This window comes from Dromiciops gliroides, chromosome 5 (genome assembly GCF_019393635.1).
Source record: "Dromiciops gliroides isolate mDroGli1 chromosome 5, mDroGli1.pri, whole genome shotgun sequence".
NCBI classification, from domain to species: Eukaryota; Metazoa; Chordata; class Mammalia; order Microbiotheria; family Microbiotheriidae; genus Dromiciops; species Dromiciops gliroides.
In genome coordinates, this window is record NC_057865.1 from 252,979,742 (window position 1) to 253,001,530 (window position 21,789).

General features: G+C 35.5%; 1 protein-coding gene across 4 annotated transcripts in view; it reads left to right on the forward strand.

The window, feature by feature from the left end:
• Positions 1-21,789, forward strand: part of SYT1 (synaptotagmin 1) — a 755,577-nt gene that overhangs the window by 143,330 nt on the left and 590,458 nt on the right. For 3 of the 4 annotated variants that reach the window (XM_043966329.1, XM_043966326.1, XM_043966328.1), the window contains one exon: positions 16,126-16,242. The exons of the other annotated variant lie outside the window; for it this stretch is intronic. The gene's annotated coding sequence lies outside the window, so the exon portion shown is untranslated. The remainder of the gene's footprint in view (positions 1-16,125; positions 16,243-21,789) is intronic. 4 annotated transcript variants of the gene reach the window in all.

Here is a 21,789-nt window from a genome sequence, read left to right on the forward strand (position 1 = left end):
AAAATATTCATCATAGCTCTCGATTTGTCCATCTGTTTCTTCCTTCAGCAATGTCTCATCTGACAAATTCTTGACAGTTAACTTATATGTTTTTTAAAGGGACTGCCTAATTTCATGTTTTACTATGACTGGATATTTTGAGAGTTCTTGGAATTTTCACCCCTTCTTAGGCTCATTTGCAATGAGCTATTGTAGGAGTCCATTAGATATAATTGCGTATCTATGCATGCATGCATGCATGGAAGTACACATGTATAGAAATACAATACATTTACAGAGCTGTACATAGGTAAATATACACATATAATGCACGTTTATATATGTAAACATAATGCTCATACATGTACTGTGTATGGTTAAATCTATAAAAGTATGTAAATTTTATCCTATATGTCTAACGTGTATTGCAAAAAGATAAAGCTTTCTAGCTATCTCCTTTATTTTTTTCTTAATCCCTCCCAGAAAGTTATTCCTTTTAATTAGCAATATTTTTTTTAGAAAAGAAACAGAAGAAGTAGGGGAGATCATCAAAATTAATTAATATATCAAAAAATCTGATATCCACAATTTTCAATACCTATGTTGTCCCTATAACTGCAAAGGAATAAGTAGGGGGAGCTGCCTCCTTATTTCTCTTTCTTGGAGGCCAAGCATGTTCTTTTCAATTTTACATAATTCATTTTTATTGCTTTATGGTATTTTTTTTCCTATTTCAATTTTTATAGTCATTGTGTGTATTATTTCCTTGGCTCTGCTCAGGTTAGTGGCAAAATTTTAAGGTTTTTAACTAAAGTGACAAAAGTTTGAACTTGCCTTTTTAAAAAAATGCATATGTTAATATCAAAAAATCTTTTGAGATGATGCAAAATTATTTCCAAGTGCTATAGAGGGAAAAGGGGCCTAAGTACAAAGGATAGTATGTGTAAGTTATGTGACATATAAATTTTTATGTTCATAATATGTTAATTTCCAACTATCTTCAGTCAATTAAAAAGTCAAACCTGTATTACAAACCTGTAAAGGAGAGGAATAACCAGATTTTTGTTCTAACTGGGGCAGCTGTCCAAAGTACTAAATCACCTGGCAAGACTATTCTCTTTTTTCTGAATAAATAAGTAGAAGTTTCATATGTTCTGTTTTCATTTTGCAAGCAATGGTGTTGAAATACTGTAACATATTCACTCTTTTATTTTTTTTTAATTTTTTAAATTTTTTTGGCGGGGCAATGGGGGTTAAGTGACTTGCCCAGGGTCACACAGCTAGTAATTGTCAAGTATCTGAGGCCGGATTTGAACTCAGGTACTCCTGAATCCAGGGCCGGTGCTTATCCCACTGCGCCCACCTAGCCGCCCCACTTACATATTTTTAAAAGATAATTAAACTCCTTAGATGAATTGTAATAAGAGAACTTCAATCTCATAAATGCAGGTCGGTCTTCCTAGTGCTGTTGAATTACTTTAACCCCTCTTGGCTCTATTCTGTCTGTATCATCCTATAAAATTCATTACCATCTGTTTGGAGACAATTCTGCTATGACAGTGGTGGAAGCAGCCATATTGTTAGGTGGGATTCCTCAGTACCAATAAACAAAGGGCTGAGTGGATATGACAGCACTAAGGAAGTGTTTCTCCTTGTGAAAGATTCCCATCACGTTTCTACTCATCTCCTAATGAATGTGGTCAAGCTAGATCTTAGAGAACTACAACATATTTCCAGGCTTAGATTAAAAGACTTTTTTTCCCTTGCTGAATGATGCATTTATATCTAAATTTAGACGTCTAGAAATTCATGTTCCAAGGCACCACACATAGACTAGAAGGAACTTAGTGGGAAGTGAGATAACAGGTGGAGATGCTTTGATGTCTTTTAGAAGGGTAAGAGTATTTGAATGTTGGTCCTTGATCAACTGAGCTCCATGAAATGATTTACTTCTGAGCAATGTGCTTCTAAAGATTTCAACCATAGGCAGGAGACAAAGGAGTGCAACTTATGATTCTAGAAAAGAAAACAAAACATAGATTGGAAAGGGTGGGCAGGCTAAAAAGGTATTTAAATGTTATGCAAATATCAAGTAGATTGAAGGATCTTAAGGGCCATTTGACTATTTCCCTTTGACCAGATTACTTTAAGAGAACATTGATTGCCTTAATGGAAATTTTCAATTTCAAGTTGAGATTTCTAGATGCTTTTGGTGAGAGTTGCATAGGACCAAAAAGGAAATGAATAGGAGATGGTAAGAAGGTAAGAGATTATTAGTTCTTTGCTTTTGGCTTCTCATTATAGCTCCCATTGCTTGGCACAATGCCTAGCACATGATAAGGACTTAAAGCTTTTTGATGGACTGAAATTCAACACCGCTCAAATGTATTCTCTTTGAAGATTTTGCAGATTGACTTTCATCTTTTGGCCTTTGGATTAATAATTCTTAACTGTTCAGGTGCCTAACTGAAAAAATTCTAGACCTATAAGAGACTTTAGAAGTCATTTTACATAATATTTTAATTTAAAGTCTTTAAAAATATTCTAATCACTTGCCATTTTCATATGTATTTGATGGCTATGGTAACATGATAGGTGATCAATGTTTGTTGAATGAATGGTTTTTATAATATGAAAAACATCAACTTCTCTAAGCTCAGTTTCCCAGTTAGTTGTTGGATCTTTTTTTCTTTTTGTCTTTGAAGACTTAACATTTAACAATAAAGTATTAAACTTCTAGCTCATTCAGAGCACTGTAAGATAGACTGTATAGTGATGAAGTGCTGTACTTGGAGTCAGAAGACCCAAGTTCAAATCTCATCATTTATATACTAATGGTGTAACTCTCTGCATGTTCCTTAATCTCTCTCACCTTATTTTGTCTATTTGTAAAATGAGAGTAATGATAACACCTAATTTATGGGATTGTTATAAGAAATACAAGACATATTATCTACATATAAATAGACCACTTTGCAAACGTTAAATTTATGTTTATGTAAATGTTATTATTGTTTCAAATTAAGCTTCGTTGTGGTTTGGTTATTTTTCAGTTCTTGTCTGGCTCTTCATGATTCCATTTGGTGTTTTCTTGGCAAAGATACTGGAGTGGTTTGCTTTGAGGAACTGAGGCAAAACACCATTAAGTGACTTACCCAAAGTCACATACCTAGTAAATGTGTAAGGCCAGATTTGAACTCAAGAAGATGAATCTTCCTTACTCCAGACCTGGCACCCTGTCCACTGTACCACCTAGATGCCCTTCATGCCAAACTGAATAATTTAAATTTTTAAAACATCATTTTTGTCATTAATACTAGAGAAAAAAATAGGAGTAAAGGTAGACAGAACATGCAGATGAATTGGCATTAGCACACATAAACCTAGCTACATATTTGTCACCCTTTTGTCTTTGAAAATGAAAAGATGAGAAAAATTCTCCTTGAAGAGAATTGCCTTTTCAAGTCATATTCAAGTTCTATCCAGTTAAAGAGTCTATGTTTGTTTAGATCACCTTTTTATAAAGTTACTTAGTTGTCATGACTACCACTTCTTGGGATTAAGACATTCCTTATATGTTGATAATTTTTGTAAAGTATACTTTTTATTCATCTGAAAAATTTCTTCAGAAAATGGTTATCTTTCCAGGATTCCATGAGCAACTCATTCTTTGCCCTAACTATAGTCTTTATGAAGTTACAAATGTTTTTGATCATCTTTGTTCCTTTTTGCCTTTCATACCAACAAGTCTATATTATTTTTTCTCCCAAATTAGCCAGTCATCTCCCTGAATTTAAATGTATTATCATGCATATTTGATCCACAAAAAGGGTGTCAGCAAACCTTGTTAATAAATCTTGTCATATTTACCTAACACTTTAACATTTAAAAGTGCGCTTGCTCACTAGTATGCTTGTCAAGAAAACCCTAAATGGGGACACAATTGAAAATGACTGAACGACAACAAAGCTCATAAGAACCCTGTGAAAGTGATAATGAGAACTCATTATTTGACAAAAACTTCTGGGAAAACTGGAAGATAGTATGGGAGAAAGTAGGCATTGATCATCATCTTACCCCTTATACTAAATAAGGTCAAAATGCATTCAAGATTTAGAAATAAAGGGTGATACCAAAGATAAACTAGGAGAGGAATGAATAGTTTACCTCTCAGATCTATGGAGAGGAAAACAATTTATGTCCACACAAGAGATAGAGAAAATTATGAAATACAAGATGGAAGACTGATTACCATTAAATTAAAATGTCTTTTCTACAAACAGAAGCAATGCAGCCACAATTAGAAGGGAGGCAGAAAATTGGGAAACATTTTTTACAGCCAGTATTTCTAATAAAAGCCTCAATTTCTAAATATATAGGGAACTAAAGCAAATTTATAAGAATGTTAAGTCATTCCCCAATTGAGAAATGGTCAAAGGATATGAATGGGCAGTTTTCTGATGAAGAAATCAAAGCTATCTATTGCCATATGAAAAAAATGCTCTAACTCACTATGGATCAGAGAAATGTAAATTAAAACAACTCTGAGGTACCATCTGACACCTGTCAGATTGGCTAATATGACAAAAAAGGAAAATAATAAATGTGGAGAAGCTGTGTAAAAATTGGAACACTAATGAATGTTGGTGGAGCTGTAAACTGATTCAACCATTCTGGAGAGCACTTTGGAAACTATGCCCAAAGGGCTATAAAGCTGTGCATTACCCTTTGACCCAGCAATGCCACTTTTGGGTCTTTTCCCAAAGAGATCATAAAAAAGGAAAGACCCACATGTACAAAAATATTTATAGCAGCTCTCTTTGTGGTAGCAAAGAATTGGAAATTGAGGAATGCCCCATCAAGAGGGGAATGGCTTAAACAAATTGTGGTATGTGGATGTACTGGAATACTATTGTGCTGTAAGCAGGAGGAATTCAGAGAAACCTGAAAGGACTTACACGAATTGATGCTGACTGAGAGGAGCAGAACCAGGAGAACATCGTACACAGTAACAGCAACATTGTGTGATAAACAATGGTGACAGGACTAGGCTCTTCAGCAGTGCAACAATCCAAAACAGTTTAAAAGAACTCATTACAGAAAATGTTCTTCTACATCCAGAAAAAGAACTGTGGATTATGATTACAAATTGAACCATACAGTTTCTACTTTTGGACTGTTTTTCCCCTTCTTTTTTGAGGTTTTCCCCTTGGCTGTGATTCTTCTTTCACAAGATGACTAATGTAGAAATATGTTTAATGTGATTGTACATATTACTGTTGCTAGAAAACTCTTCACCACATCCGATTTGGTGATAGTTTAATAACTTAACTAAGAGAATAGAATATCATTGATGGGGCATTTGTTCTAGCCATTCTGGAAAACAATTGGGAATATTACCCTCCAAAGTTAATAGTAAGGCATTACCCCTCTCTCCAAAAATAGATAAAATAAAGGGGAAAGGAATATTATGTACAAAAATCTTTATAGTAGCTCTTTTCAAAGTGTTGAGAAATTTGAAACTAGAGGGATGCCCTACAACGGGGCATGTTTGAAGAAATTATGTTATATGAATACCATAAGAAATTGTTCTATAAAAGGGATGAATTCAGAGAAACGTGGGAAGACTGGCATGAACTGTTTCAGAGTGAACTGAGCAGAACCAGGAAAACAATTTGGACAATTAAGAGCAACATTATAAGCAAATAACTTTGAAAGGCTAAGAATTCTGATCAGTGTAATCACAAATCATGATTCTCAAGGACAAACAATGACTCATGATAGTTTTTTTAATGTCATAGAGATAATAGGGTGTAGACTGTGATATCTATTGTTTACCTATGGTCAATACTTGAATTAATTTTGCTTCACTATGCATATTTGTCATGACAGATTTGGTTTTTCATTTCCTGTCCCCCTCTCCACTTAGTAGGAGAGAAAATAAGTCCCTTGTTAATTGAAAAAAATAACCCTGGGAAAAAAAAGAGGCAAAAAAATAACTTAGCCAGATTTGTCCAAAGATGATAAATGTACAGTCCATCATTGAACCTATATTCAGAGTCTTTATATCTTGATAGAGTTTATGCTCTGTTGGTATAGCCTTTGAGAATTTGGGGTCATTACATGCCATAGTGAAACATCCATCAGAGTAGAACTTTAGTTGAAGAAACCAATTACCCTCATTGGAAAATTGGTTTGAACCGCATGCATAACTCGCTCTTCATCAATAGCATCCTCTGTGTAAATGCAGAGCAAATACATGTTTTCCTAGGCCTCCCATCTGAATAGAATCTTCAAAAAAAAGAAAATTCTATTTAAAACTAGTGTTTCACATAATAAAATATATGGCTAGAAGGAACTATTAGGCCAATCCATCAGGATTCCAGGAACAGTTATTTAAATGTACCAAACAGTTGTCATATGTCATTTTCTATTTCTACAGCTCCTAGCGAACAAAAATGTGCTACCTCTCCAAAAACTTGTTCCTTTCTTTAGCTTTCAGTTGGAAAAACTTGCTATTTGGTCCATGTCTAAATTAGCTTTCTTTTCGGTAATTTAATATTCATGTAGCTGAATTAAAAGGTGTTTGTTAGGAACTTTAGGGGCAAATGAATGATTTGCCCTATGATAGCTTTGTTTTTCACACCTGTAGTTAGTAGATTAACCAAATTCCTTGTCAGAAAATATTTTGTAGGCTGTGGAATTAATACCTGAAATCCAAGCCCCCCAAAATGGGAACTCTCATCCTAACTGGAAAATAGAAAAGAAACACTTTAAAACATATTCTGATATTACTATAAAAACATCCAAAACTATTCTATGATCTTTATTAACAAAATGAAACATTGCACAAATATGGCTATTACAAGATAACAAAACATAATAAAAAGTTTTCAAAATGTAGATTTCCAGTTTATTATTTCTCTTTTCTCTCATATTGCCTTCATTCTTCTGCACTTGTACTCTTTCCCATCTCCATGGTATTGGGTCTTTGGCTAATCTGAGGAATGAATGTAGAATTGAGGAGAATTTCTTTAGAAAAGAGAGAATGGGGGCAGCTAGGTGGCACAGTGGATAGAGCACCAGCCCTGGATTCAAATCTGCCCTCAGACACTTAACACTTACTAGCTGTGTGACCATGGGCAAGTCACTTAATCCCAATTGCCTCACCAAGAAAACAAAAACAAAAAAAGAAAGAGAGAACGCTTCAAAATATCTGAGTTTTTTACTCATTACCCAGGGTAGCAAAAAGGGTAAATGTGGTTTGATTGAAGGAAATTAATCTAGTTTTGCCTCCCCCTCACAGATTCAATATTGCATAGGGATGGAGAAAGGAAATATAAAACCTATGTATTCTTCAGGGCCTCCCAACTTCAGGGCCTGTGTTTTATCCCCATGAGTTGGCACACCTTTGGACAGAATGAATCATATATTATTAACATTCTCATTGGTCCACACCCTGGCTCTGTCACTTATAATATGTGACCTTGTCAAACCATCTATATCTATGGGCTTCAGTTTCTCTATCTAGAAAATAAATGAATTTGAACAAACATATACCTTCAGAACAAAAACAACATTTATAAAGCACTTTAGAATTTGCAAGGCACTTTATATAGGTTTTCTCATTTGGGCCTCATAAATCCTTTGTGATAGATGCAGTATCTCCATTTACAGATGTGGAAACTGAGATTTAAAGAAATTAAGTGACTTGTCATGGTCACACAGCTAGGACCTGGAGGCAGTGCTTGAAACAAGGCCCTCCTAACTCTAACTCCTGCTACTTATATTTAAGAAATTAAATCTGTAATTTAGACCATTTAGTGATGTTACAGATATCTAGCCTGATCCCCTCATTCAACAGGTGAAGAAACTAAGAAAGAACTATAGAGATGTTTTACCATAGGTCATTTCCCCTTATGCAAAAAGGCATATAGAAACATTTATATTAATGATGTTTATCAATTGGCCAACACATGTACAGAATTATATTGGAGTGAAAGGAAGATAGGTCTGTAGACTATTTCAGGGTGGAAATTATTTGACTATCACCCTACCATCACAGGACAGCTAGGTGATATAGTGAATAGGCTATCAGGCCTGGAGACAGGAAAATTCTTCCTGAGTTCAAATCTGGCCTCAGACACTTAATAGCTGTGTGAACTTGGGTAAATCACCTAACCTGATTTGCCTCAGTTTCCTCATTTGTCAAATGAGCTGGAGAAACATAATGGCAAACCACTATTAGTATCTCTGCCAAGAAAACCCTAAATGGGGTCATGGAAAGTCAGATACAACTGAAAAACAGTAACAAAAAAAATAACAACCATACCATCACTGCTTTATAAGAAGCATACATTGGTAGTTCCATTGGCCGTCATCTTCTGCCTGGCAGTCCACAGAGAATAGCTTCTCCTCTTCTAGAAAATGTTGTGAGCTTTACGGAAGATGAATGTCAAAACATTTCTGTCACATCTATTGTGTCAGAAAATCCCTGAATAAAAACATATGACAAGCTAAGAACATATTTATTTGTTTACAGTACCTGCTTGGGGGGGGTAGTCAGTCTAGGTTTGCTGTCTGAAGAGACATATGATTCAAACACTCAGGAGTGGAATTTTCATCCCTTCACCATCTTTTTGTTATGTATTTATATAGGTGTCTTGTCTTTTTGTACCCTTGCTTTTACCGTATGTAAAATAACACCATAAAACATTGTTATTTTATTTTAGTCAATTATTAAAGTTATGCCAGGAAAATGTTATTTTAGCATAATTTTTTAAAATCAAATTTCAATGAAGTCATAATTAAGCTATTCAATCCAAATAAGTTCACTTTAACAAACATTTATTAAATACCTACTATATGTTAGGCATACTACTAGGTATTGGGGAAACAGTCAAAAATTACATGAATCCATAACCGCAAGATGCTTATATTTTCCTCATTTGGAAACAACACAGATAATAAAACATAAATATGTGCAAAGTAAATAAAAATATAATTTTACTAGAGGAATGGGGAAGTATAACAACTGGGAGGAATTAGTAAAGGTTTAATTTTAGAGGTAGCATTTTAATGAATCTTAAATGATTGCTTAAAGGACTTTTGTTTTGGGGAATTTTTTTGCCAGCTGCAGCACTTAGAGAATACTCAATATGCATCTAAATAGCCATATATGGTTTAGTTTTGATGTAACTAACTATTAAAATGAAAAGAAAATAGCTTTTTGAATGTGTAATTATTGTTATTTTGCATAATTATTAATTTATAGAGTTAGTCCCTGGCATTTTATTTATTGAGTTTCTGTAATCCAATTTGATCCACCAATGAACTGATAAATTTGGAAGCATCCATAGTCTCTGGTTATAGGACAGAGATTTTTTTTGGGGGTTTCATCTTTGTTTTCTTCCTGTTGCCTATATCCCTTCCCAATAACCCTCCTCCAAGCCTATCTGCTTACTTCCCTCTCTCTCCTGAGAATGATTCCTCTGTCAGGGATGTCCCAGAGGAGATTCCTGAATCGGGAAAGAGGAAGTCTGGGTGAACTCCAAGCTATCTCCAATTCAAGGATCTCAGAATCTCAGAATTTCAAGCTACACATGCTGTGGGACCTTAGAGAATCTTGTCAGCTGACAGAAACAATATTGGCTAACATGTAGGTGGGTTCTAGGCAGGACTTTTTAGAATAATATTAATTGTAATGAGATGGGGAATTACTGATGGAAGGCACCACCTGACAGAACTCAAGAAGGAAGAACAACACAATGTATGAAGAGAAAATGGATGCTAGAGCTCTGATAGGACCAGGGATTTCTCTTGAGGAGTATGGGAAGCCTGGATTGATAGATCAAGCTATCGTTCAATCAACAAGCATTTATTTGCACACCTGCTATGTTTGATGTACTGTTAGATGCTGGTGATGTAAATATAACTACAAATAAGGAAACAATGCATTCTATCAAGAATCTTACTTTGTATTCAGGGAGACAACAGGTATATAAGTAAATACACATGGCAGGTGGGCAACATAGAAAGAATAAATATAAAGAGAATAAATACAATGTGTTTAACTACAAGGTAGTTAGAGAAGGCACTAACAATGCTTGGGGGAAAGGGTGGATCAGGAAATGTTCCATGCAGAAGATGATGCTCAAATTGGTTTCATGCTTTGAATTCCAGCTAGAGGAATTTAAAAGATTTTTTTTAATTAAAGTTTTAAATGAATATATTAGAGGTGTTAATCACATGATGCATATTTTTATTTTTATAATTTAAATGTGAAATGTCAAGGACTGGGCTATGTTACTGACTGGTCCTGCGTGTTTGACTTTGGATAAGTCATTTAAAATCTCTAGACCTCCTTCCCCATCTATATAATGAAAGCATCAGACTAGATAGTCTCTGAGTTTCCCTCCATCCCCAAAGTTTAATTGAGCTATGAATATATGCCTTTGAAATCTTTGTTTATCCTACCAGTACTTTTCAATTACTATTGTCATTTATTATTATATAATTATTGTAATATGTTATAATTATTATATAAAATTTATATGATTAGCATCATTTTATATTTATATTATCATGATAGGATTATTATAATTTTCATAATTTTTGCTATTTTGTAACTGAGTCACTGCATCCTGCCCAAGTTGAAGTACAGTGGTAATTCATGACCTTTAATGCTAATACTAATTAGTATAGAAGCTTTAAGCAGCTATTTTTATGACCTCACTTGGTTTTGCTCCTTGAGAATCCTGGTGGCCCCTCCGCTGGTGGGGGCTTACCATATGGACCTTAATGAGGACACCCAAATGGCTTTAGCCCCTACTGCTATCTAGAACTCTTTAACTCTAGAGATTTATCACCTTCAGAATCCAGGTACCAGTGACTATAGGTATGTGCCACCATATGCAACTCCATTAATTGTTTAAACATTTTCTCATTCTGGTTGTTGTTGTTCTTGTGAAGATGTTCTTCTCTTCCTCCTCTTCTTTCTCCTCCTCTTTTCTTCTTCCTCCCCATCCTCTTCCTCTACCTCCTCCTGCCCTGCCTGCTTGCTCCTTCCTCCTCTCCTTCCCTTTTTCCTTTTCCCTCCTCTACTACCCCTACTTCTTTCACCATTTTACATTTAAAAAGTGCTTTAAGAGTTAAAGAGCAGCTTGATGTAATATATAAAGAGATGACAAGCCAGTAAGACCTAGTTTTGTTTTGTTTTTCTTTGTTTTAGGCAGTTGGGGTTAAGTGAATTGCCTAGGGTCACACAGCTAGTAAGTGTCTGAGGCCAGATTTGAATGTAGTTTCTCCTGACTCCAGGTCCAGAACTCTTATCTACTGTGCCACCTAGTTGCCCCAGGAGACCTAGTTTCCATCTCATTTCTGCCATATTGGCTCTAGAACACTGGCAAGTGAGTTACCCTCAGTGTCCTAGGCAGCTCTCTAAAGATAATAATTTACCAATGAGGTACAATCCTTCATTGGTAGAGGAAACTTCCCTACATCTATGTCAATGAAAGCACACGTCCAGCCTCTATCCCTATTGAAGGGTTAAAAATTACTTTCTTTGGGGCTGCTAGGTGGCACAGTGGATAGAGCACCGACCCTGGATTCAGGAGGACCTGAGTTCAAATACGGCCTCAGACACTTAAAACTTACTAGCTGTGTGACCTTGGGCAAGTAACTTAACCCCAATTGCCTCACCAAAAAAAAAAACAAACAAAAAAAAACCTTTCTTCATAATAAACCTACAAGGTAAAGAGTAAAAGTATTATCACTATATAATGAATGCAGAAATGGAAGCTCACTTAGTAACATCTCATGCCTTGCTCTTAGCCACAAAGCAAGGAATTGTTAGAGAGGAGACTTGAACCCATGCTTTTTATTCTAAGTCCAGTGAGTTAAATCAAAGCCCTGTCAAGAAGTCAAATTTCACCTGTGAGGCAGGCAGGAATACTCATCACTCTATTCTTAGAACATCTTAGAACTAACAATCATTAAAGAAAATTTCTTGCACTGATTCTTGAGCTGAACTAATGTTAAAATAAGATTCCATAAGGATCATAGGGTGACAGAGTAACACTGAAAGTCATCTTAGGGGTTGCTGAATAGTGCTGTTATTTTATAGATGAGGAAACCAAAGTATCTAAAGGTTGTCACTCTCCTATAGCCCCCTAATTTTCTGAGATAGAACTTGAATCAAGGCCTCCTGACTGCAGACCAAATACCAATTCTTTTCTGCCATGCTGTTTTCTGTTTTGTGACTGCTTATCGGGATTTGTGTATGGGGATTCAAATTTTCCTGATTATGGAAAGCAGAAACTCCATATGTTTGCCTTTTTATATGAAAATATATTTTAAAATCATTATAACATTCATCAACATTATAGATAGTGTTCCATAGTGGAAGGCAAGATAGCATAGTATATAAGCAGTGATGTATTGGTAAATATTTAATAACTGACATCCTGTTCCCTTCCAAAAAAATATCTATGTAGGACACTTTGTTACTTTCTTAAGACTAAGCCACCAACAGCACTTACATCCCAAACCCTGATTTGTATCATTCCTGACATATGAATGTTCAGATTTAAAATTTTTAAATTGGCCCTGAAGAGTTGGTTGGAGCTGGCTCCAGCAAATCTCTGAGTATAGACATCAGGAGACTTGAAGACAGAGAGACATGAGTACAAATCTCAGCTCCAGTTTAATCAGTTAGGGTATCAAGCAAAAATTATTTAACTATTCTGAGTCTGATTTTTTTTTCTAAATAAGAATACTTGCAAAATCCATCTCACAGAGATTTTTCTCATAAATAAGTTGTGATTCTTTAAACATATGATATGTATTTGCTATGTTCACATGTGAATAGTATCATATTCTTGAAAAATAAACATTATGAAATTAGATAACTATTTAAAGCAAGAATAATAAGAAATGAATTCTAGATGTAATTAAGTGCTCAGCTCATGATATATTTGGCACAGAAATGACCTCTGCCATTATTTATTCAAATCCCTCAGTTTTTAGATGAGAAAACTGAGGCACAGAAAGTTTAATTCATTTGTCTCAAGTCACAGAAATAGTAATCAGCAGAACTATGATATTAAAAGTGCTGAATAGGTTTCAAAAATGTTCCTTCACTTAAAAAGTAGAGGTAAATCAACTCACAGCCTTCCTGCTTTACCCAAAACCCCTACAATCCTCATTACCTTCTTTCACTTCTTTAAAGTGCTTTGTAGACTCATTCATGGCTATATAAATGCTAGCCATTATTAGTCACTTAGATTCCCTCTAGGCACCTAGAGTGAACTTGCACTCCAGTAATCCTTTGCTCTAATTCTTCACTTTTAAAATGGACATTAATTAGCCTTTCTTCTCATAGTAATTAGCTAGTGTTTAGCCTGCAATGCAATCATTTATAAGTATCAACTACCTAGATCAAAAACCATCATAATCTCTATTTTCTTCTAATAGCTTTGTGCCAAACAACCTTCCCAGATGAATACACTGCAGGGAAGCTGCTGAGTAATATTGGTAGAAGGGATTTTTCCTCCCTGTAAGTTGTCTGTATCAGAATCACAAGCCTTGACAAAACAAAAACAAAAACAAAAACAAAAAACCACTCTCCCCCCTAACAACAACAACAACAACAACAGAAGCAGATGACAAACATCAACAACCCTCTGAGCCAAGCAACCTACATAATTAAGTTTAAGCCCTTCATGCAGGGCGAGTTGTATCTTCCAATTGACAGCAGCTATTTTTACCTTTTTTTTCATTTAAAATGCAATTTTAAAAAAATTATGAACTATTAAGAGTTGGAACATACATTAGTTATCATCTGGCCCATTTAGTAGATGAGGAAACTGGGGTTTCAAAAATTTGTCAAATGGCTATTAACAGAACTGGATAAGGTCTCTGTTTGCAAACCTAGTGCTCTTTCTACTATATGGCATCCCATGGTCTTACTGTCATATTCCATTACAGTATGAAGTTGACTATTGAGTTCTCAAAGGATGGTAGATCCTAAAAATCTAGAGGAGGAGGGTGATGATTTATTGTTTAAAACAGTAGAATCTCTCTCCTTCCCAGCCTCACTTCTTCCCTTTCTGTTTCCCTTCCTTTCTTCTTTTGTTATGCAGTGGATAGATAGATCACTGGGCCTTGAGCCAAAAAGATTAGAGTTCTAATCCTGCCTCAAGCACTTAATAACTGTGACCTTGATGATAATTAGTAACTCAATGCCTGTGATATTAAGTTACTTAATCTCTATCTAAGTAAATGTTCTCAAGTGTAAAATGTGGGTAATAATATCCCCTACGTTCTGATGGAGGAGGCTCAAAGTGTTGGCAGATAAGCTGAGGCTTGAGTCCTTATCAATAGTACATAAAACTGTTAACTAAGGTTTGTGTTCTTACAGTAACCAAGAGGGTTTGTCACTATCAACCCTTACTATCAACAGAAACAGTAACTAGGGACCATTAACCACTAATAGCCATCAATATTCCTATATGACAGGACACCTAGAAAGCAGAATTTAGGTAAAGAGATACCAAAAACTCAGAGACCCTCTGGGTCTGATAAATTTAAGCATGTCTTTAGGAACATGCGCAGAAAGGACCAAGTGTGTCCTTAGATTCACTTTGTGATGCGTAAACCCCAAAAACACACCTCCAAAGAAAAAAGTGCCCACCTCAGATGTTGTTTTAGGACCCCAGGAAGTCCAAATTAGGATAAGAACTCCCATAAACCTCCCCTAAGGAGGAGATTAAGATAATGAGGAGATAACCTACTTTTTCTTATTATAAATATAACTATTTTTCTCTCCCCATTCCAAACACATATCTCCTATGGGTGATTTTTCCTGTGGTTAACATAGTATTTCAGTAAAACTTGGGAAACTGAGTCACTGAGTCTTGTAATTCTTTGGGACTCCTCATGATCAATTAGATCAATTATATCCACCTACATCATTTCTGGTGATATTGTGAGTATCAAATGAAATAAAAAATTTAAGTGCTTAGTGTAATCCCTGACACATAGTAGGCATTTACTAAACGCTTGTTCAGATACCTAGTTGGTTTTAGCCCTTTTGCTGCTTAGAGCTCTTAAATCTACCAGCCTGAGCCTCCCCAACATAAGGCACAATCGGCATGTACCACTCCATCTGCCAAGTGACTTAATCTTATTATGATGCATAATGGGTGATTATTTTGATGATTGTTTCAAATAATATTGGGAATATCCACTTCTAAATAAGTCTGCTGCTATATTCTCTTTCTCATGGTTACACTGTGGATAGGCAAAGATAATTCAGAAGGGGATATACTTAGATGTGGACCTCAGGATTATGTATACATTTTGATCATTAATTTTTGTAACATTTAGCAGATTTCTTAAAACCAAGGTTTTCTCCAATTTTTAAAAGAATTCAAAATTTTTCACAGTTTTAAACTATTTAGTGATGTAATGCCTTAAAATCCAAACTGTTCATTTCTATAGTATTTAAGAATAATAGAAACTTATTTCTTACATTTAATCAGAATTAAGAAAAAAAATGAGTCCAAAGAAAATGATAGTCTTTTAAATGGCTTTGTCTCTAAATTAGTTTACTGCCCAGGCAAATACCCAGGTATGTGCTATTGACAAAAATTAAAATTAAAAAAGGTTTGTAATGGGTTCAATTGACTTCTCAACAGTTGTAAAAAGAGAGGAGAAAGCTGCCTGACACCAAGGTGTCCTAACATGGAGACTTGTTAACAAAACAAAGTAGGAATTGCTTAGAGATAATTCCCTGCTGTTATTAATTCCCTTGGGGTGCAATCTATGACAAAGACTAGTTATTTCTCCTTTTTAGACTTGTGCCAGTGCAAAAGAAGATGTCAGAAGAATGTGAAAAGGTTATTTTTTGGAAATATTAATTCTTCTGGATTGTCTGTTTGTATGAATATGATTCATACCTATTAGCTCTTAGTCTGGATCACCTAACCCAAGCAGGAACAGAACAGCCCATAAATAATGAATGGACTTTTAAAACAACAGTAGCGTGTATATACAAGGAGTCAATAGTGAAAGCAAGTGGAGAGTAGCAAGCCAGCATTTTCATGGATTCTCTATATCTTTCTGTCATTCTCTTTCTTTCTCAAGGGACAAAGGGAAGAGAAAAAAGAGCTTGATTGGCAGACAGTCTAGATCCATAGTGGAAGACCATTCACTTGGTGATCAAGCCCTCTTGTGAGATTACCCTGGTGCTGCCCACAAAAGGTATTTGAAACACATTAGAACTGTTTGTTACATTTTGAAGTTGGCAGTGTTTGTTGCTCAGTTTCTGGTGTTCCCTCCACATCCTGTATCTGTGAAATGCAAAAGAAAGCAGTCTGCTTTTTGCAAGAAAAATGGAAATGGTCTATTTATTCTCTACATAAGAATATGTCTTTGATAGTCGGGGATTTGTCAAATTATTTCAAGCACATCATCAAAGTCAATCCATTAATGGTTTTGAAGAGATGATTCATTTTCCTGGTGAATTTTCTCATTGTGTAGGAAATGTTTGCTTTTTCTTACTATTATTTGGTGCTTCATCAGATGCCAAGTTGTTTTGCTTCATTATCTATAGATGATCTTGAGCAACCTTGTGTCATAAAAAATAAAATATGCTGTGGCATCTGGCTTTTGTGCTTGAGCGCTCCCCTCTACAGATCACTCTTGGCAGGAGTATTTATTATTATTATTATATTATTGTTGTTATTATTTTATAATATTTTATTTGTTTTTTACTGAGGATTGATTTTATTTTAATTGTGTGTCAAAATGCAGTTATGCTATCACATATGCAGAAATCAACATTAGAAGATTTTAAATATACAGTCATATCTATCTAGAATCTATCATGTCTCTCTATTGATCGCTCTCTTTCCATCTATCTGTATGTATACATAAGAGGTACCATCACTTGTTAGATAGAGGGCAGACCTCAGAGGGAGGAACCCTTGGGTATAATTCTTGTCTTTGGTGGTGGTGGTGGTGTTTGTCCTTCATTCTCAAAGAGGACCATGGCAATGAATTGAATTTAAGTGAGGGAGAGCTGTGTAAGATCACCAACCTTATTCTCTTCTCCAAAGCCATCTGGGTCCAGTGGCAAGAAATATTTCAGGACAATTGAAGATGGCCCAGATATTTAAGGCAATTTGGGTTAAGTGACTTGCCCAGAGTCACACAACTAGTGAGTGTCTGAGGTGAGAGTTGAACTCAGGTCTTCCTGACTCCAGGGCCATTGTTCTATCCACTATGCCACCTCGTTGCTCTATAGGCATGCCAGGACTGGACTGAGGAAGACTTATCTTCTTGAGTTCAAATCTGGCCTCAGACAAATACTGGCTGTCTGACCCTGGGTGAGTCACCTAACCCTCTTTGCCCTAGTTTCCTCATTTGTAAAATGAGCTGGAGAAGGAAATGACAAACTACTCCACTAGCTTTGCCAAGAAAACCCAAAATGGAGTCACAAAGATGTGGATATGACTGAAACAACTGAACAACAATAAAACCTTGGGCAAATAAATACCCTTCTCTAAGCTCTTGTTTGCTAATTTGTAAAATGATTTTAGAAATATTAACTAGAAGAGAATTCAATCACTATCTTGTCCGGGGATTCTTTAGCTCTTTTGAATGTCATTGACCTATTTCCATGGTAGAGTCAGATGAAACCAATGAGCCCTTCTCACAATCATGTCTTTAAATTCATTAATAAAGCATGTGGGATTAAAAAGAAAACTAACAATGTTGAAATGCAGTTATCAAAATCTTTTTAACTTCACAGTTCCTAGGTTAAGAATACTTGATCTAGTGCAGTGCCCCTATTTTACAGATGAAGAAACTGAGACTCAAAAAGATTCTTAATCTTATTCAAGGTCACATAGGGAACAGAATTTAAACTTGCGAAAGTGTACATGGCTAGTAAATGTCAGCGTTGGGAATCCAATTATTGTCTGGTGACTCCAAATCTATCAGTCTTCCTATTTGATTTGATTTTTGCCACTAGTAGATAATTGTGTGGGTGTGTTTCTTTAAAAGACTCAATGGTTCTGCCAGCCAAAATCAACTGAGCCTTAATTTTTTAGAAAAATCATTTCCATAATGATTATGTAGAATTGTTGGGGTTTTCAATCATTTGATAATAAAGAGCTTCACCATAGGGTCTGACATTATTGAAAGGAGTCATGCTTTCTGTTATGCAACCCTTACAATATTTCTATTCTACTCCCTTCTGTTTGGATGCCAAATGGGAAGGATTTCTTCCAGCTGCTTTCTTTCTATTTGGATCAGCCTCAGAAAGGTAGAATCAGAAGTCAGGTGGCAGGCAGATATTTATAAATGAGTGACATAAATGTGATAGCAAATAATAGGTCAGAGGACAGTCAAAGATAAAGTATATTTTCACAAACAACCATATTCCTTATGAAATTAACTGGTCATTCAGAACAACCTCTTTCATTCCCTTCTTAATGAGACTATTTATATATTCTGATGCCTAAGTGGTAGTTTTGTCAGTGGTATGCTAGATGGAGTCAGCTCAATGTGACTCATGAGAGCTGATAGTTATATTTTTCATGTGAGTATCTAAACCTCAGTTTTTTGTAAATGCTACAAATTAGGGCTTGATTGTTTTTCTAATGTTCAAGACTTAATGAAAGTGATATATAACATGTTAATAAAGAAGATTAAACTTTAAAATATGTCATGTCCTGTTTTGATCAGCCAGTTGTTGAACATTTACAAGCATACTCTTGGTTGCCAGGTTTTGTAACTATGATGTCAATATCATTTAACAATATCACTCACAAATCTAGGGCAGCTAAGTAGCCAGTGAATAGAGCACTGGGCTTGGAGTTCAAATCTTACCTCAGACATTTATGTGCTTTATGACCCTTAACTGTGTTTGCCTCAGTTTCCTCATCTGTAAAATGAGTTCGAAAAGGAAATGGCAAACCACTCCAGTACCTTTGCCAAGAAAACCCCAAATTGGGTTTTAGATAAAAATGAATAACAACAAGAACAAATGATAGATATAAAGTAGGGGAGTGTTTAGGCTGGCCCTCTCATTTTATAGGGGCTTAGAAAGTTAGCTTAGGTCTCTCAGGGAACGTAGGAAGAAGAATTTGAAACAAGGTCCTAAAACTCCAGAATCAATGTTGTTTTCTTCCTGCACCACATAATGCTTAGTAATTCGATAAAGATCAGGGCAGCTAGGTGGCGCATTGGATAAAGCACTGGCCTTGGATTCAGGAGGACCTGAGTTCAAATCCAGCCTCAGACACTTGACACTTATTAGCTGTGTGACCCTGGGCAAGTCATTTAACCCTAATTGCCCAGCCTCCCCAAAAAGGAAAGAAAAAAAGAACTCAAGTAATTCAATAGAGATTATAAGACCTGAAAAATGTTGTTGGAAAAAAAATACAAGTTTGCTCAGCTGTTTGAATTTTGCTATTTATGCTATTTGATGGTTATTGTATTATTTGAATTTCTCATTTTATATACCCTTAAGGAGAATATAATTTTTTACTGCTTCCTTACATGGGCTGGAGGACCCCTGATGTGTTCAGTTCTAGCATTAAGATCTAGTTCATCCTCTTAGAGCTATGATTTTGAAGAATCTCAAATGCCGGTAGCTGGGTGTTGGGGAAGGAACCCTAGATCTGGAACCTGCAGATTAAATCCATCCTCTGATGTCTAGTCTTTGTGTGGCCTTGAACAGTTTACATCACCTTTCTAGTCCTCCATTTCATCATCTGGAAAAATGAGGGAGTTAAACAAGATGATGTCTTAGATACTAGTCTTCTCAAAATTGATAATCATAATGCCTAGACAACCAGAGAGCTAGCTTTCTCATCTCTTTTGATTTCCAAAGTTAGATTTTTGACCTAATAGGAGCTTCTTCATTCAGGCTTTTCTACATACACATATACATATGTGTATATGTATGTATTTACGTATATAGATATATGGTATATGTATATGTGTACATAGATATAGGATATATGGGGGGTTTACACAATGAAAGCTTAGAAAATTAATTACCCTTGATGTTTTTAGCCCCAAACTAAATAGATAACATATTATCTGTCAGGTTTTGATATGCCCAATGTTAAATTAAATATGCATTTGCAAGAGACATATGGGACAAAGGAATATCTTTTGAACCATGCAAAGACAGAATGGTATCACCTCAGGCACTGGGAAAGAGCAAACAGCAGCTTTCATTCTGCTAAGGAAGGTAAGGAGAAAGGTGGGTGACCCGTAAAATTAAATCTTGCTTCCTACATGGCAGACTCTGACAAGTCCAACAGTAGTTAAGAAAGTGAAAACTGTCAAACAGTTGGGAATTTTTTTTTTTTTTAGCAGTGCAGGTTTACCTCATTCCTCAAGTAACCCAAATTTTCTGAAAAGTTAAAAATGTAAATCAAAATCTGTTTCAAACTCATTAGGCAGCCTTTTTATTTAAGGGAACCCTGTGGTGCATCCTTTTTATAAAGCAAATAATCTTTTTGTAGTGTGAATAATTATCCCTGAATTATGTGATTTTTAAATTTAATTTTTTTGGTTGCAGTCAGCAACGAAAGTTTGGGTATTTGGAATTCAGAATACATTTTTCAAGGTAAAAATCTAGGCCAATATAATAATTTATTTTGCTTTACTATACCTATTTGTTCTGAGGGTTTTTTTTAATGGGTAGGAGAGAGCTGGGGCAGCTGGAAGGCACAATTGATACAGTGCGGGGCATGGAGTCAGTAAGATATCTTCATGAGTTCAAATCTAGCTTCAGACAATTACTAGCTGTGTGACCCAGGATAAGTCACTTAACCCTACTTGCCTCAGTTCCTTATCTGTTAAATGACCTGGAGAAGGAAATGGTAAACCAGTCCAGTATCTCTGCCAAGAAAATCCCAAATGGGGTCAACAGAGTCAGACATGACTGAAAAATAATTTAATGACAAGAATAAAAAGGAGAGAGTTGGAACAGCTACACCAGCCCTGGATTGAGGAGGACTTGAGTTCAAATCCATTCTCAGACAATTGACAATTACTAGCTGTGTGACCCTGGGCAAGTCATTTAACCTTCATTGCCCTGCCAAAAAACAAAAAGACAAAAAAAAAAAACCACAAAAAGGAGAGAGTTAGAAGAAAGAGAAAATAGATATTTGTTCATTAAAAACATATTTTTTAAAAGAAAAATTTTCAGTTCTGCAGGCTAGGCCCAGAAAATGCTACTCAATATATTTCTTATGTGGAGATTCTGTGATTTCATCAGTGTAGATTCTCTCTCAAACTATAAAGATTGCAATCCCTTCAGGACTTAATAGAGTGCTTTAATGAATTGCAATGGCTAAAACTATCTATTACCTGTGAACTCAGTCTCTGTTAATGAGCTTCCTTTGATTTAACTAAGCTAGTTGTCCAGTAACAGGCATGGAGCTCAGTAAATAAAACCTTCTGTAGCTGGGAAGGACTTACCACAACTTGTGCTACATGGAGATAGGCTCTGAAAACCCAAGACTGCCACTCCCATATATAAATATACAGAGTATGGGCTAGGGGTTTCCAGGTTTATCTGCACACCCTGGGACACGCATCCCCACTGATCCTTTTTCTTCCTCTATGTTATCATCAGAAAACATCATGCTGGAGAATTATTTAAGGAAGTTTTAATTTATAATGTAGCTAAAACACTGTATCTTTTTCATAAGGAATAGTCAGGAAGTCATGGGTGGAACATCGTTCATATGTTCTTTTGAATTCTGTTGCTTAAACATAACC